At 41.7% G+C, this 13,051-nt stretch overlaps 1 protein-coding gene across 3 annotated transcripts in view; it reads left to right on the top strand.

Annotated features, from left to right (window-relative positions):
• Wt1 (Wilms tumor 1) overlaps positions 1-13,051 on the top strand; it is a 50,449-nt gene that overhangs the window by 20,016 nt on the left and 17,382 nt on the right. The gene's annotated exons all lie outside the window — the stretch shown is intronic.

Raw genomic sequence — 13,051 nt, 5'->3', positions numbered from 1 at the left:
TTAGTGATATTGGAGTTCGAACTCAGGACCTTGTGCTTACATTAGGCAAGTGCCCTATCACTTGAGCCATGTACTTTCTGGATAGAGTCTCAAGTTTTGTTTTTTAATTGTGAAAATACCTTACAGAGGAGTTACAATTACATGGGCAAGATAATGAGTACATTTTTTATCAAGCATTGTTGCGGCCTCCTTTGTTTCCCTTTCCTATCCCTTCTAATCTCCCCCCTCCCGCCCCCCTATATTTCCCCCTTTCCCCCCCCTCCCGCCAAAGTTGTAAAGTTCGTTTTTCGGCATAACAACTTGTACATCTCATTGTTGCAGTGGGTCCACCTGTATCCCTATGTAAATGATTTGTTTTTTTTTCCTTCCCCTCCACAAATTATACCAACATCAAATACAGTGAAAGCAGGGGTTATACCGTGAGGGAGGGACATACAAAGCAACAAAGAAATCATCTTATAAACATGTTAGAAACAATCACATGAAAGAAAAAAACATTTGAATACTTGTCTTGGGGTTCATTTCACCTAACATCAGCTTATCTGACCTTTTCTGCTTGTCTCAGACATATATTAGTTAAAGTCTCAAGTTTAAGCCCAGGATTGGTCATCTAAATGACATCAACTTACTTTTGCTTCTTACATAGCTAGACTTACAGGGGTGTACTACCATGCTCAAGTAATTTAGATACTTTTAGATAACATGGTATTTAGATACTTTTGGATAACATGGTATTTGTTATTTACTAGGGCATCAGAATGTGTATTGTCAGGATGAAGCACAAGTATGAATAATTTGTTCACTTCTGTATTAGGGGCGAAAAACTGCACCAGTTTTCATTGATCTGTCACTTGGTTTGGAAAAAGATTCCCCAAATGAAAATACATTCCTTGAATACAAACTTTATTCAAGGAGCTATCTAAAACAGGTTGATTTTTCCCAATAGAGTGAAAAACCATGGTGACCTGGTGGATCTATAACATGAAAACTGGTGATTCGACTTGTGTTTTAAAGGAAAAAACCAATTTCCATATCACTTGTAAAAATGAAGTATTACTCAGTTTTGTATTTAAAGGTCATGAACTTCAGGCTAAACTCCAGTAAATACTCATTCTTGACTTCCTTCACAGAGTATCCTAAGCAATTCCACAGAAACACTTTTCATTAGGTGTCAGAGAGCCGTGGGGACAGGATTATAAGTAGAATGTGGTAAGCTGAAAGGAAAACATGACGTGGCAAATGTGTGTATGTGTGTGGGGGAGGTTAGTCTTGTCATTCATTCCCTTGCGCTCTTGTCTCCCTTCTTGTGAGACTCCTTTTCTTTCTTTCCCTCCTTCCTCCCTCCCTCCCTTCCTCTTGTTCTCCCTCTCCCCCCTCCCCCCACCCCGCCTTTTCTTGTGTGTGCAAGTCCTAGGACTTGAACTTAGGCTTGGGCACTGTCTCTTGGGCACTGTCCCAAGGCTAGCATTCTACCACTTGAGCCACAGCTCTACTTCTGGCTTTTGCTGGTCAATTAAAGGTAAGAGTGTCATATACTTTCCTGCCTGGGCTGGCTCTGAACTATACTCCTCAGGTCTCAGACTCTTTTTTTTTTATCGGTCGTGGGGCTTGAACTCTGGGCCTGGGCGCTGTCCCTCAGCTCTCCAGCTCAAGGCGAGCGCTCTACCACTTGAGCTACAGCGCCACTTCCGGTTTTCTGGTGGTTTATTGGAGATAGGAGTCTCACGGTCTTTCCTGCCCGGGCTGGCTTTGAACCGCGATCCTCAGATCTCAGCCTCCTGAGTAGCTAGGATTACAGGCGTGAGCCACCAGCGCCCCGGCAGGTCTCAGACTCTTGAGTAGCAAAGATTACAGGTGTGAGCCATCAGTGCTTGGCCTGTTGTTCTTTCTTTATTTTTTTGAACTCAGGGCCTGAGAACTATCCTTGAGCTTTTTGCTCAAAACTAGAACTCTACCATTTGACGCACAACCCAAATTCTGATTTTTTTCTTGGGGGGAGGGGAAGGGGTGTACTTAATTAGAAATAAAAGCCCCATAGACTTTTTTTTGCCCTGGCAGCCTTTGATCTGTGATCTTCAGATTCCAGCCTTTGGAGTAGTTAGGGCTATAGGTATAGTTTAGAATTACCAGTACTGGCTTGTTACTCATTTTTTTTTTTAACCCCTACCTGTCTATTGGGGACCGAGCTACTGGGAGAATCTTATTGTCCAGTATATTTCAACTTAAGTCTGAAAGCTGAAAGTACTTTATCTTTTCCCCCTTCTTTTCTTCCCCTATAAACAAATAAAACTCATTTCTTTTAGAGTGGGCCCCTAGGAGGAAAAAATATTACAGGCATTTAAGCCTTAGCCCACCATTATAAATACTTCTCTAATGTCTTGTGTTGTCTGCCTTTTATTGGTTTAAAAACATTTTCTTGGTTTATTCGTAATGGTTGCTGACTTCTAAGGCTGCTGACAAGGCTCGGCTACCCTGTTGGCCTCTGTTTTGTCTCTTCTGAAGAAAATATCCTGCAAAATGGAGAAACACATCAACCTTGACTGTGGTCCAAGTTATTAAAACAAGGAGGAAGTTTCTCTCTGGGGACCAGAGTAGGGGGAGTGGGAAATTGAACACAATGGAAATGTGAAAGGCATGCTGAGCAAAATGAATGTCCCAGGGCTGGTCCAAGAAGTTCACAGACTGTGGGGAACACACAGTATTTGACCTGTGGATGCTCACAAGGAAAACTGAGGAGCCTCACGATGAGTGATGGATGGTGAAGCAAAGCTGTGTGTTTTGGTAGGGCCAAAGTTGTCAAAGCTGGAGAAAATCCCCTCTAGACATAGTCTCATCCTCCACAACCTGTGCCAAAAGAGATAGAGATTCTGGCTGGGAGCTCCAGAATACAGCCCAACACCTTCCCCTTTCCTCTCATGAACATAAGGTACCCTTCCAGGAGATTGACTTCTTGAGAGCAGATAGCCTGAAATTTAAGTGGCTCCTGGAGCTTGAGCTGCAACACAAAAGTGGAAAGCGGCAGTTCTCACAGCATAAGCAGGTCTGTGAATAGAGCATTCATGAGTATCTTCTCTTTCAGTGCCCCAAGCAACAATATGTTCATTTCCTCCTTGCAGACTGCTATATTTATGATGTTAAAACAGTTCTTTTGGGGGGGGGTGTGTGGGGCTTGAACTCAGGGCCTGGGCATTGTCCCTGGACTTTTTTGCTCAAGACTAGCGCTCTATCACTTTAAGCCACAGCACCACTTCCAGTTTTCTGGTGGTTAATTGGAGATAAGAGTCTCATGTACTTTCCTGTCTGGGCTAACTTTGAACCATGGTCTCAGCCTCCTGAGTAGCTAGGATTACAGGTGTGAGCCATCGGCACCTGCCATTGAAACAGTTTTTTCCTTTCTTTCTTTCTTTCTTTTTTTTTTGCTGGTCATAAGGCCTGAACTCTGGGCCTGGGCCCTGTTTCTCAGCTCTTCAGCTCAAGGCTAGCACTCTACCACTTGAGCCACAGCACCACTTCCGGCTTTTTCTGCTTATACGGTGCTGAGGAATCAAACCCAGGGCCTCATGTGTGCAAGGCAAGCGCTCTACCACTGAGCTGCCTTCCCAACCCTCCTTTCCTTTTTTTTTAAATCACTGTTTTTAATTATTTTCATTTCCCAAAGAATGCTCTAAAGATGTGAAATTGAACATACATTTAGATTCATTATCTGGATAGTTTTCCTTTTGAAACACTGTAATAAGACTAACATCAGAGATGTCATACTGATCTACAATTCAATTACTCAGCAAGATATTTGGTGAGTGCTTCCTCGTCCCCGATACTCATCTAGACTCTGAGACAGCAGCATATAAGATAACCACATTACTGTGATACCACATATAATAAACACAGAATAGATTACCGACAAGATCACTTGGGGAATACTTTGAAGGAAATAATATAGGGTGATAGAATAGCACCATGGAGATGGGAAGGAGAGTGATTTAATATAAGTGTTCAAAGGTCACATGTTTGTAGAGATCACGTGATGTATCCTCAACAAAAGTGACAGGTGAGTTGTAAGAAGACACAAGAGAAATGCTTCTTCAGGTTCCCCAGCAGTTACAAAGACCCCTAAGCGAGACTGGGACACATCAGTGTACTCTAGAGCATTTTGAGAGACTTGAAGTAGATGTGGACAACAGGAAGTGCACCTGAACAAGACAGGAGGTGTCTATTGCAATTGACTTTTTCCCTTTGCCTTCAAGCATGGCATAACTTTTCTGCCCCTTGTGTTTCTCACAAATCATTTGTTGTTGTTGTTGTTGTTGGTCCTGGGGCTTGAACTCTGGGCCTGGGTGCTGTCCCTCAGCTCTTCAGCTCAAGGTATATGCTCTACCACTTGTGCCACAGCGCCACTTCCAGTTTTTCTGGTGGTTAATTGGAGATTAGTGTCTCACGGACTTTCCTGGTGGGCTGGTTTTGAACCTGGTGAACCTGGCTTAGCCTCCTGAGTAGCTAAGATTATAGGCGTGAGCCACCAGTGCTGGGCTTGATTTATTTTTTTAATGCTGGGATTGAACTCAGAACCTCCAGCATAGATGTAAGAACTCTACCATTGAGCTACATTCTCTAATCCAATTTTTGGCTAGGGTTTGATAGCTGGACTAGCATAAGGAAAAGTGAACTCGTAGGTTTGATGGAATTGGAGACCCTGGACAGTGTCATGTCCCTTGTCCCTCTTACTTGGTGAGAACTAATTCATAAATCTCTCTTCAAGTCTTTACATTCCATTGATTTTCTTCCCCCCAACTCCTACCCCCACTGGCATTTTCTGTTTGGATGTGTTTAATTATGTAATTTTTTTTTTTAATGTTCTAGGGACTAAATCTAGGGCCTGGAGCACTTCTCTACTTGAGCTATGCTCCCAGCTTTTGTGTTTTATATTTTGATTTTGAAATGGGGGTCTCCTTCTTAACTGACCTGCCTGGCCATGAACCTGGATCCTCTTGCTTCTGATTACTGAGTACCTAATACAGAATGTGTGCCACTACACCTAGCTAATGTATTATAAATGTTAAATTACATAACTAATCATATAAATTATAGGACATTTCAACATACAACTATGCAGGAAAGGAAAGGAAAATTCCCCCATTAATTCAAGTGAAATAATGTAATATTGGGTTATATACATTCTCAGATCTTTTTCTGTTACTTTCCTTTTTATAAAAATTAATTGACTTTAGATCTAACCAAATTCATAAGTACATACTTATAGAGCATTGAAGAATTCTTATTTATTTATGGGGCCAGCACTGGGGCTTAAACTCAGAGCTTTGATCTCTTGCTTGACTTTTTCTCTCCTAGTTGGCACTCTTATCACTTGGGCTACACTTCCACTTCCAGCTTTTTGCTGGTTAATAGGAGATAAGAGTCTTTTATCTGGTTCTGAACTGTGATTCTCACATCAGAATCTCCTGAGTTGTTAGGATTCCAGGCATGAACCACTGGCTTCTGGGAAATTCTGCGTTTGAAGCCTCATCAGAGTTGAGTTTTAAAAAGCATTTTAACAATACCAAATTAAAAAAAATATTTTGGGGTCGGTAGGTTTGTTGTTTCTATAATGTGTTTCTAACCATTTTGTGTTAAAAGCAGAAAGTAAGTTCATCTCATAAATGTGAGTGTAAAGGACAGGTTGGTTCACATGCAGGTAGCAGGGGTAGGGGGTCTTGCAGGAAAGATAAGCAGGAAAAGTGGTGGTAAAGGGGACAACTTAGATCTGAGATCATGGTATCACAGAGATGAAGTGGGATTAAGGAAGGTTCTGATTGGTTAGTAGAAGATGAGCGTGTGCATATGATTTCTGGAGGGGCAGAGGGTAACTTAGGCTGGGGGAGGATGCCTTTGTGACCCCAGGGAGTATTTTGCATTTATCAGGTCTGCAGTCTTATCCTGCTGTTTTGAGACTCTGTGCTCACTATTTATGCTCCTTCCTGTCATCTGCTCAAGAAAAGATCATAACCTCTAGCTAGAAAAATATTGATTTAAAATCTACACTAATGAAAAGTCACCCAAATATTTCTCAGAAACGAGGAGCTACTACATATTGTAATAAGTGTTTTTCTACTAAAAGTGAATGTATTTATTTATTCTAACTTTATTTCTAATTCTTTTCTTTTTTATTTTTATTTTTGGGTCTGGTCATGGGCCTGAACTCTGGTCCCTCAGCTCTTCAGCTCAAGGCTAGTGCTCTACTACTTGAGCCACAGCGCCACTTCCGGCTTTTTTTCTTTTTGCTTATGTGATGCTGGGGAATCGAACCCAGGGCCTCATGCATGCAAGGCAAGAACTCTACAGCTGAGCTACCTTCCCAGCCCCTAATTCTTTATTTTTACCACAAATGGAGTGTTCTATGCAGCTAAGCTGGCTGCTTTGTCTAAAATGAAAACAACTATTTTTTCTCTTTTGATCAGAAAATCAATACAGGCTTGTCTTTTTTTTTTTTTAATTCAGATAGTACCAAACATTATTAAGAAGAGAAGAAAGTCGTTTGTCATCTTACCACCAAATTGTGCATTGTGTCTGTAGAGAAAAAAGATACTGGAAACACTTACCTATTAACCACAGTTACCTCTGGATGGATTAGAGGGAAGGGGAAAAAGGCCTAATAAACACTACCTTAAGAAATAATAGAGGGCTGGGAATGTGGCTTAGTGGTAGAGTGTTTGCCTAGCATGCATGAAGCCCTGGGTTTGATTCCTCATTACCACATAAAAAGAAAAAGCCAGAAGTGGTGTTGTGGCTCAAGTGGTAGAGTGCTGTCCTTAGGCAAAAAGAAGCTCAAGGACAATGCCTAAGTCCCAAGTTCAAGGCCCAGGACTGGCAAGAAAAAAGAAAAAGGAGAAGAAGAGGAGGAGGAGGAGGAGGAGGAGGAGGAGGGAGAAGAAAGAAGAAGAAAAGAAGAAGAGGAGGAGGAGGAGGAAGAAATCTCCATAACTGCAGGTGTAACTTAGTGGTAGAGTGCTAACCTAGCCTGCATGAGACACTGGGTTTAATCCCCAGCATTGGGGGAAGAGAGATCTTTGGAGGACAGCAATTAGAGACATGATATAAAACCAGCTTCTTTAAGGTAGTTCTGCTGTAGAGAGGAGAAAGGAAGTGAGATTTTGCTTGGGAGAGATCTGGAGATTAAAAAAAAAACAATTATTTTGCTTTTTATATATAGTTCCATGTTTAGTTGCTGATTCAGATCATCACAAACAGGAAGATGGTGGGAGGGGAAGAATTATTGGAATAATGCAAGATGAAAGGGAAAAGTCTCTTTAGGCAATTGGAGGGTTGGCTTTAGCAGGGATAGTTTACCTAGTAATAATAATGGTTTGTAAACTTTGTTTATAAGAGCTCTTTTTCTTGCTATCTGTACTATAACAGACATCTCTGGTTTGTGTCTTAGCTCTGTCAGTAGCTTTTTTTTTTCCTGACAGAAGGTTTTTTTTTTTAAATAGTATGAATTATGTTTAGTTTCATAGTTTCAAGTTCTTGACTTTTATGTCCTGGCTTAACATTTTCCCATCCTGGATTTTTCTTTTTAAACTAATTTGCTTACTTCTGATATTTAAAAAGCAAAAAACAAAACAAAAATTAACCAGGCACTGGTGGCTCATGCCTTTAATCTTAACTACCCAGGAGGCTGAGCTCTAGAGGATCTTGGTTTGAAATCAGCCTGGGCAATTAAGCCTGTGAGACTAGACTCAAATCCACTAGCACAAAGCTAGACTGGAGGCATGGCTCAAATGGTAGAGCATTAACCAAACAAGAAGATCAAGTTCAAATCCTGGTATTGGCACAGATGCTAGGCAGACACTCCTCCAGCTCATTTGTGCTATTCAAGGTCCCTTGGGAGGGTGAGGCCTTCAGAAGTAATGGTTCTACTTAGATCCTTCCATCTGTCCAGGTGAGTCTTCAAAGCCCTGTGCTGATCCTGGAGTTTTAGAGGAGCAGGTTGGATGAAAGCCTCTAAGAACATGACTGTGAAGATCCTGTCCCATCTTTCTGGGATGAGATGCAGGGTTTATCTGTCACATGGGTTTGGGCAGAGTCAGCAATCTCTGGTCATAGAGCCAAGCCTTGAGAATATAGAACCTAGTGAGTTAAATTAAAATTGGAATTCTGACAAAGTAGCAATGTTTTCTACTGTCTGCTGATGTGATCTGTGGGTCTGTTCTTTGGAGCACTAGCAGCAGTAAACATCAGTATTTTGTTTTTTGTTTTAAAACTTTGCTCCCTCCAAACTCTTGTAGGAAATGATGAAAGAATGTCTCTTAGTTCTTCTTTGAGTGTGAAATAAGAGGATAAAGGTCAGCTGGGTGAGGTTTGTGTACCGTTGCAAGTGGTGAGGAAAGCTTGATGGTTCATACGGGTTGATTTATACAAGGGAGTTGTCAGCTATTAACCACTCCGTCTGTGTCCCTTATTAAACTGTGGCTGAAGACTGGGCTGCATGGCAGAAAGAGATGGATAAACTGTGACTGTTAAGAAACTTTACTTCTTTCTCTTTCCCTTCTCCGTCTTCTCCCTTCATTGCCCTCCTTCCTCCTTCCTTCTCCCTCCTATCCATCCATCTGTCAAACTTCTTGATAGTGCTGGTGTTTGAACTCAGAGTCTCACAATTGCTAGGCAGGTGTTCTACCATGTGAGCCACTTCTTCTGCTTTCATTGGTTTTTGGATGGAGCTTTAATCTTTTGCCTGAGACTAGCCTCAGACTTTGATTCTTCTACAGATACCTTTCATGTAGGTAAGATTACTGGTGTGAATCACCATGTCTGGTTTATGTGTCCAGACAGTGTCTCTTTGGATAACTTTTTGCCTAGGCTAGCCTCTAACCTCCATTCTTCCCATCCCCACCCCACATGTAGCTTAGATTAAAGGCTTATACCTCCATACCTGGCCTGACTGTAAAGAAAAAAAAAACTTTTTGGTTGGTCGTGGGGCTTGAACTCTGGGCTTAGGCACTACCCCTCAGCTCTTCAGCTCAAGGTGAGCACTCTACCGCTTTAGCCATAGCACCACTTCTGGTTTTCTAGTGGTTTATTGGAGATAAGAGTCTCACGGACTTTCCTTGCCCAGGCTGGCTTTGAACCGTGATCCTCAGATCTCAGCCTCCTGAGTAGCTAGGATTACAGGCGTGAGCCACTGGCGCCCAGCTGTAAAGACGTTTTTGAAATGAGGAATACAACCAAAGTTTTGGTTAGTAGTATGGCTGGATTAAAGGGGCATTCTCCAAATAATATGAAGGGATCAGAACTTATGCAGTTACAATGTTCTAATGTATCTTTGAAAAATAAATCTAATAGGATTTAATGTAATAGACTATGGACTTCTGATTACTATTAGAATAGGCATCACTATGCAGGGCCTTTTTTATAATTGGTAAAATCCCAGTCAGAATGGATGTAGGTCTAAGGAAGAGTGTAGGTTATGGTTTTTTTTTTTTGGTTGTTGTTGGTTAAGGGGCTTGAAATGGGCCTGAATGCTGTCCCTGAACTCTTTAGCTCAAGGCCAGTGCTCTACTACTTGAACCACAGCACCACTTCCAGTTTTCTGGTAGTTAATTGGAGTTAATGGTCTCATGGACTTTCCTGCCTCAGCTGGCTTTGAACCATGATCCTCAGATCTCAGCCTCCTGAGTAGCTAGGATTACAGGCGTGAGCCACAGATGCCTGGCCTTGGTATTGGTTTTTTTTTTTTTTTTGCGGCTGTGAGGCTTAAACTCTGGGCCTGGGCGCTGTCCCTCTGCTCTTCAGCTCAAGGCGAGCGCTCTACCACTTGAGCTACAGCGCCACTTCTGGTTTTTTAGTGGTTTATTGGAGATAGGAGTCTCACGGTCTCTCCTGCCCGGGCTGGCTTTGAACCGAGATCCTCAGATCTCAGCCTCCTGAGTAGCTAGGATTACAGGCGTGAGCCACCAGTGCCCGGCTGGTATTGTATTTTTTAAACCCTTGTTTAGATTTAGGTACTGAGGCAGTATGGTTAGAATACTAGCTCATTGTCTTTGTCTCTGTTCTCTGGACTGGATACCTTTTCAGACAGCTCCTTCTGCTGTGGCAAAAACAGCTCTGGCTTGGAGAATGCCTCCCTATTGGTTCTTTTCCAGGAAAAGACCCAGGGAGGATATTTACTTGGCCCGGGTTGGGTAGTGTGGATGGAGAATGTAGTGGTCTGCTTGGGAAGAATGCTTATCAAATAGCTGAGATCTGAGGATCACTATTTGAAGCCAGCCCAGGCAGGAAAGTTTGAGACTCTTTGCTTTATTTAACCATCAAGAAGCTAAAAGTGGAGCTGTGGCTCAAGTAGAAAAGCCGTAGCCTTGGGCAAAAAAATCTCAGGGACTGTGCCCATGGCTCACTGAGTTCAAGCTCAGGACTGACACACACACACAAACATAGTGGTTAGAAGTATCTATTGTGTGTGTGTTTTTTAGAAATGAAAAGTAGTTAAAGTATATTGTTTCTGTTAAGAACAACAGCAGCAAAATTCCCAGTTTTCTTCTAAGATCTAAACTGAAATGAAATACCAGGGAAGAGAAGAAAGCAAATTGTTGAGGTAAAAAACACAATAGTGCATTCTTTCTTGTAGATATTTTCGTTTTTTGTTTTTTTTTGGTCCGGTTGTGGGGCCTGAACTCTGGGCCTGAGCATTGTCCCTCAGCTCTTCAGCTCAAGGCTAGTGCCCTACCACTTGAGCCACAGCACCACTTCCGACTTTTTTCTTTTTGCTTATGTGGTGCTGAGGAATCGAACCCAGGGCCTCATGCATGCAAGGCAAGCACTCTACCACTGAGCCAACTTCCCATCCCCCCCTGTAGATATTTTCAAAGGAAGTTTTATGCCTTTGAATTGTCAGATAATACACTGTGTTTGTGTGTGTGTGTGTTTAAAGTTAATCAACTTTAACTCATTTATTTTGCTTTTACATTTTTACTCTCTGTTTTGGCTTATTAGCAAAAGAAACTTTACCTTTTATTTTGCCCAGAGCAGAGCACTCACTTGTTTTTTTGTTTTGTTTTTTGTTTTGTTTTTTTTTTAACATCAATTTGTTGTAGTCCCAATATAAAAGCTGCATCAAACTCACAAAGGAAAGAGCATGGCTGGACGGTATTGTTGATGACTTCTAGGCAGAATAGTAAATTTAATGAAAATATTACCCTTCATTCATTACAACTGGGAAGAGTCAAAGGATGTTTGTGTGAACTTAGAAGTGCCTGTACCAGGTTGCTGCCAGCTCTGAGTTAGAGCATCCTTGCGTCTCTTCATTTCTCTTGTAAGACCTTAGACGTGGATGTGGAGATGAGTTGTGAAATTACCCTGGCTACAGGGAGGTTGGATGTTTATTCAGACAGACTTAAAAGCTAAGCACTGTGCAGTGAGTACCAGGCCTTCTTAGGAGAGGTCTTTGGGTCTTTTGACACCAGGTCCTTCAGACTAGTTACTTCCACCCAAGGATCTCTAGTTTACCTTTGTGCATGATGAGCAGTCCTGAAAAATTTGTGGTTTCATTAGATTTTATTGGTTATCCCTTTGATACTGCCACAGTCCCCCTCTCCCCCATTTTGCTTTTTGTCTCTGTGGATTTGTTGGAGATAGATCAATTGTTTGGTTGACTACCCTATGACCTGGGTTTGGAGATTGCTTCCTTTTACAGTGTCCTAACTGTGAGCCTCTATCCCTGTATTTCCTATCATCAGATAGTTACATCTAGAGGGTTGGTTATATGTAGATTCTTTTTGTTTTGTTTTAGGTAAGAATAATTGATGAGCAATACCAAGGTCAGCCTTATTTCTTGTGTTTCAACTTTTATGTGGTTTCTTCCTTCTTTTTACTCGAAACTGGTACGCTAGATAAGGAGCCTGATAGGCTGCCATGCTTATAGAAAAGTTGATTGTCAAACATCGAAAAGAACCAGGCACTTAAAGCATCTCCCATGTAAGAGGATCAAAGACAGAGAAGTGGGCCTGTGGTAGATTCTCTGTCAGGGCATACAGAGCTTGAGGTTTTCCCATTACTTTTCTGCAGTTGGATGAACTGTGGAGAGGTAAGGATGGGTGAGGGACCCACCTGGCCAATAACTAGAGGTGGGAGAGAGAAATCACAGGCTCAAGTTTCTCCTTTTGAATATTCATATTAAATGCTAATTGCCTTAAAATGCCCTGTCTCTTTTCTTTTACATTCTATCTTTCTTTTTTCTTCTTCAAAGAATTTTTTTTAAACTTCTCCTGTTGATAAGGGATTTCAGGGCAGCTCTGGTTTCCATCATCTGTAAAACCTCAATTCCTTTTTATTAATCTTCTTGTGCCTGTGGAATATCAAAATTAATCATTTCTAAAGAAGCTACTCTTCAAGCTTTGTTTTTTTTTCCTAACCCAATCCTCAAAGTACATGTTTTACACAGAAAGAAAACTCATAATTTGTGTTCTTCAAGGGACAGTTTTTATTTCCTGCAAAGTCTTAAGGACATGTGTAGATGCATTGTAAAACTGTCTAGGAAAGCCAACTTTCTCAGGATACGTTTTTACATATGCTGAAGTTGCTTAGAAAAAGCCAGTCCAGGCTGCTGCTAGAAATGAAGTCATGAGGTACCTGCTCTGCTGCTGATGGCTGTGTCTGCCTTTTCTATTTCTCCAGTTAAGGGAAAGACTTGGTTTTTGTAAAATTGGGCACAATGTGGACTGCTGTGTCACACATAAGCAGGTCGTTTCCATCAGTTATCCTTGTATTTTCTTAAACAAAAATAAACACTGCTCCTCACAACAGCAGCAGAAAGGGATGATTTTGAATTTGCTCTTCTGCTCACTCCTCCACTACACTGATGCCTAAGTTCATTCATGCTCTGGAGAGAAGACCTGGGAGTCATTCAGTTGTCATGATGATAAAATTGAACCCTTAGAATGGGGTTATCCAATCACTGCTGCCCAGCTCATTCTGTAGGATGAAGGGGAGTGCTGAAACTTCTGTTTGACTTTGGGCAAGTAACTCAGCCTCTGCCCACTGTACTTTTGCTGTGAAGCGGGATGAT

This window comes from Dipodomys ordii, unplaced genomic scaffold (genome assembly GCF_000151885.1).
Source record: "Dipodomys ordii isolate 6190 unplaced genomic scaffold, Dord_2.0 Scaffold46, whole genome shotgun sequence".
Classification (NCBI taxonomy): Eukaryota; Metazoa; Chordata; class Mammalia; order Rodentia; family Heteromyidae; genus Dipodomys; species Dipodomys ordii.
Note: the sequence above shows the minus strand (reverse complement) of the source record. Positions and strands in the feature narration are given on the sequence as shown.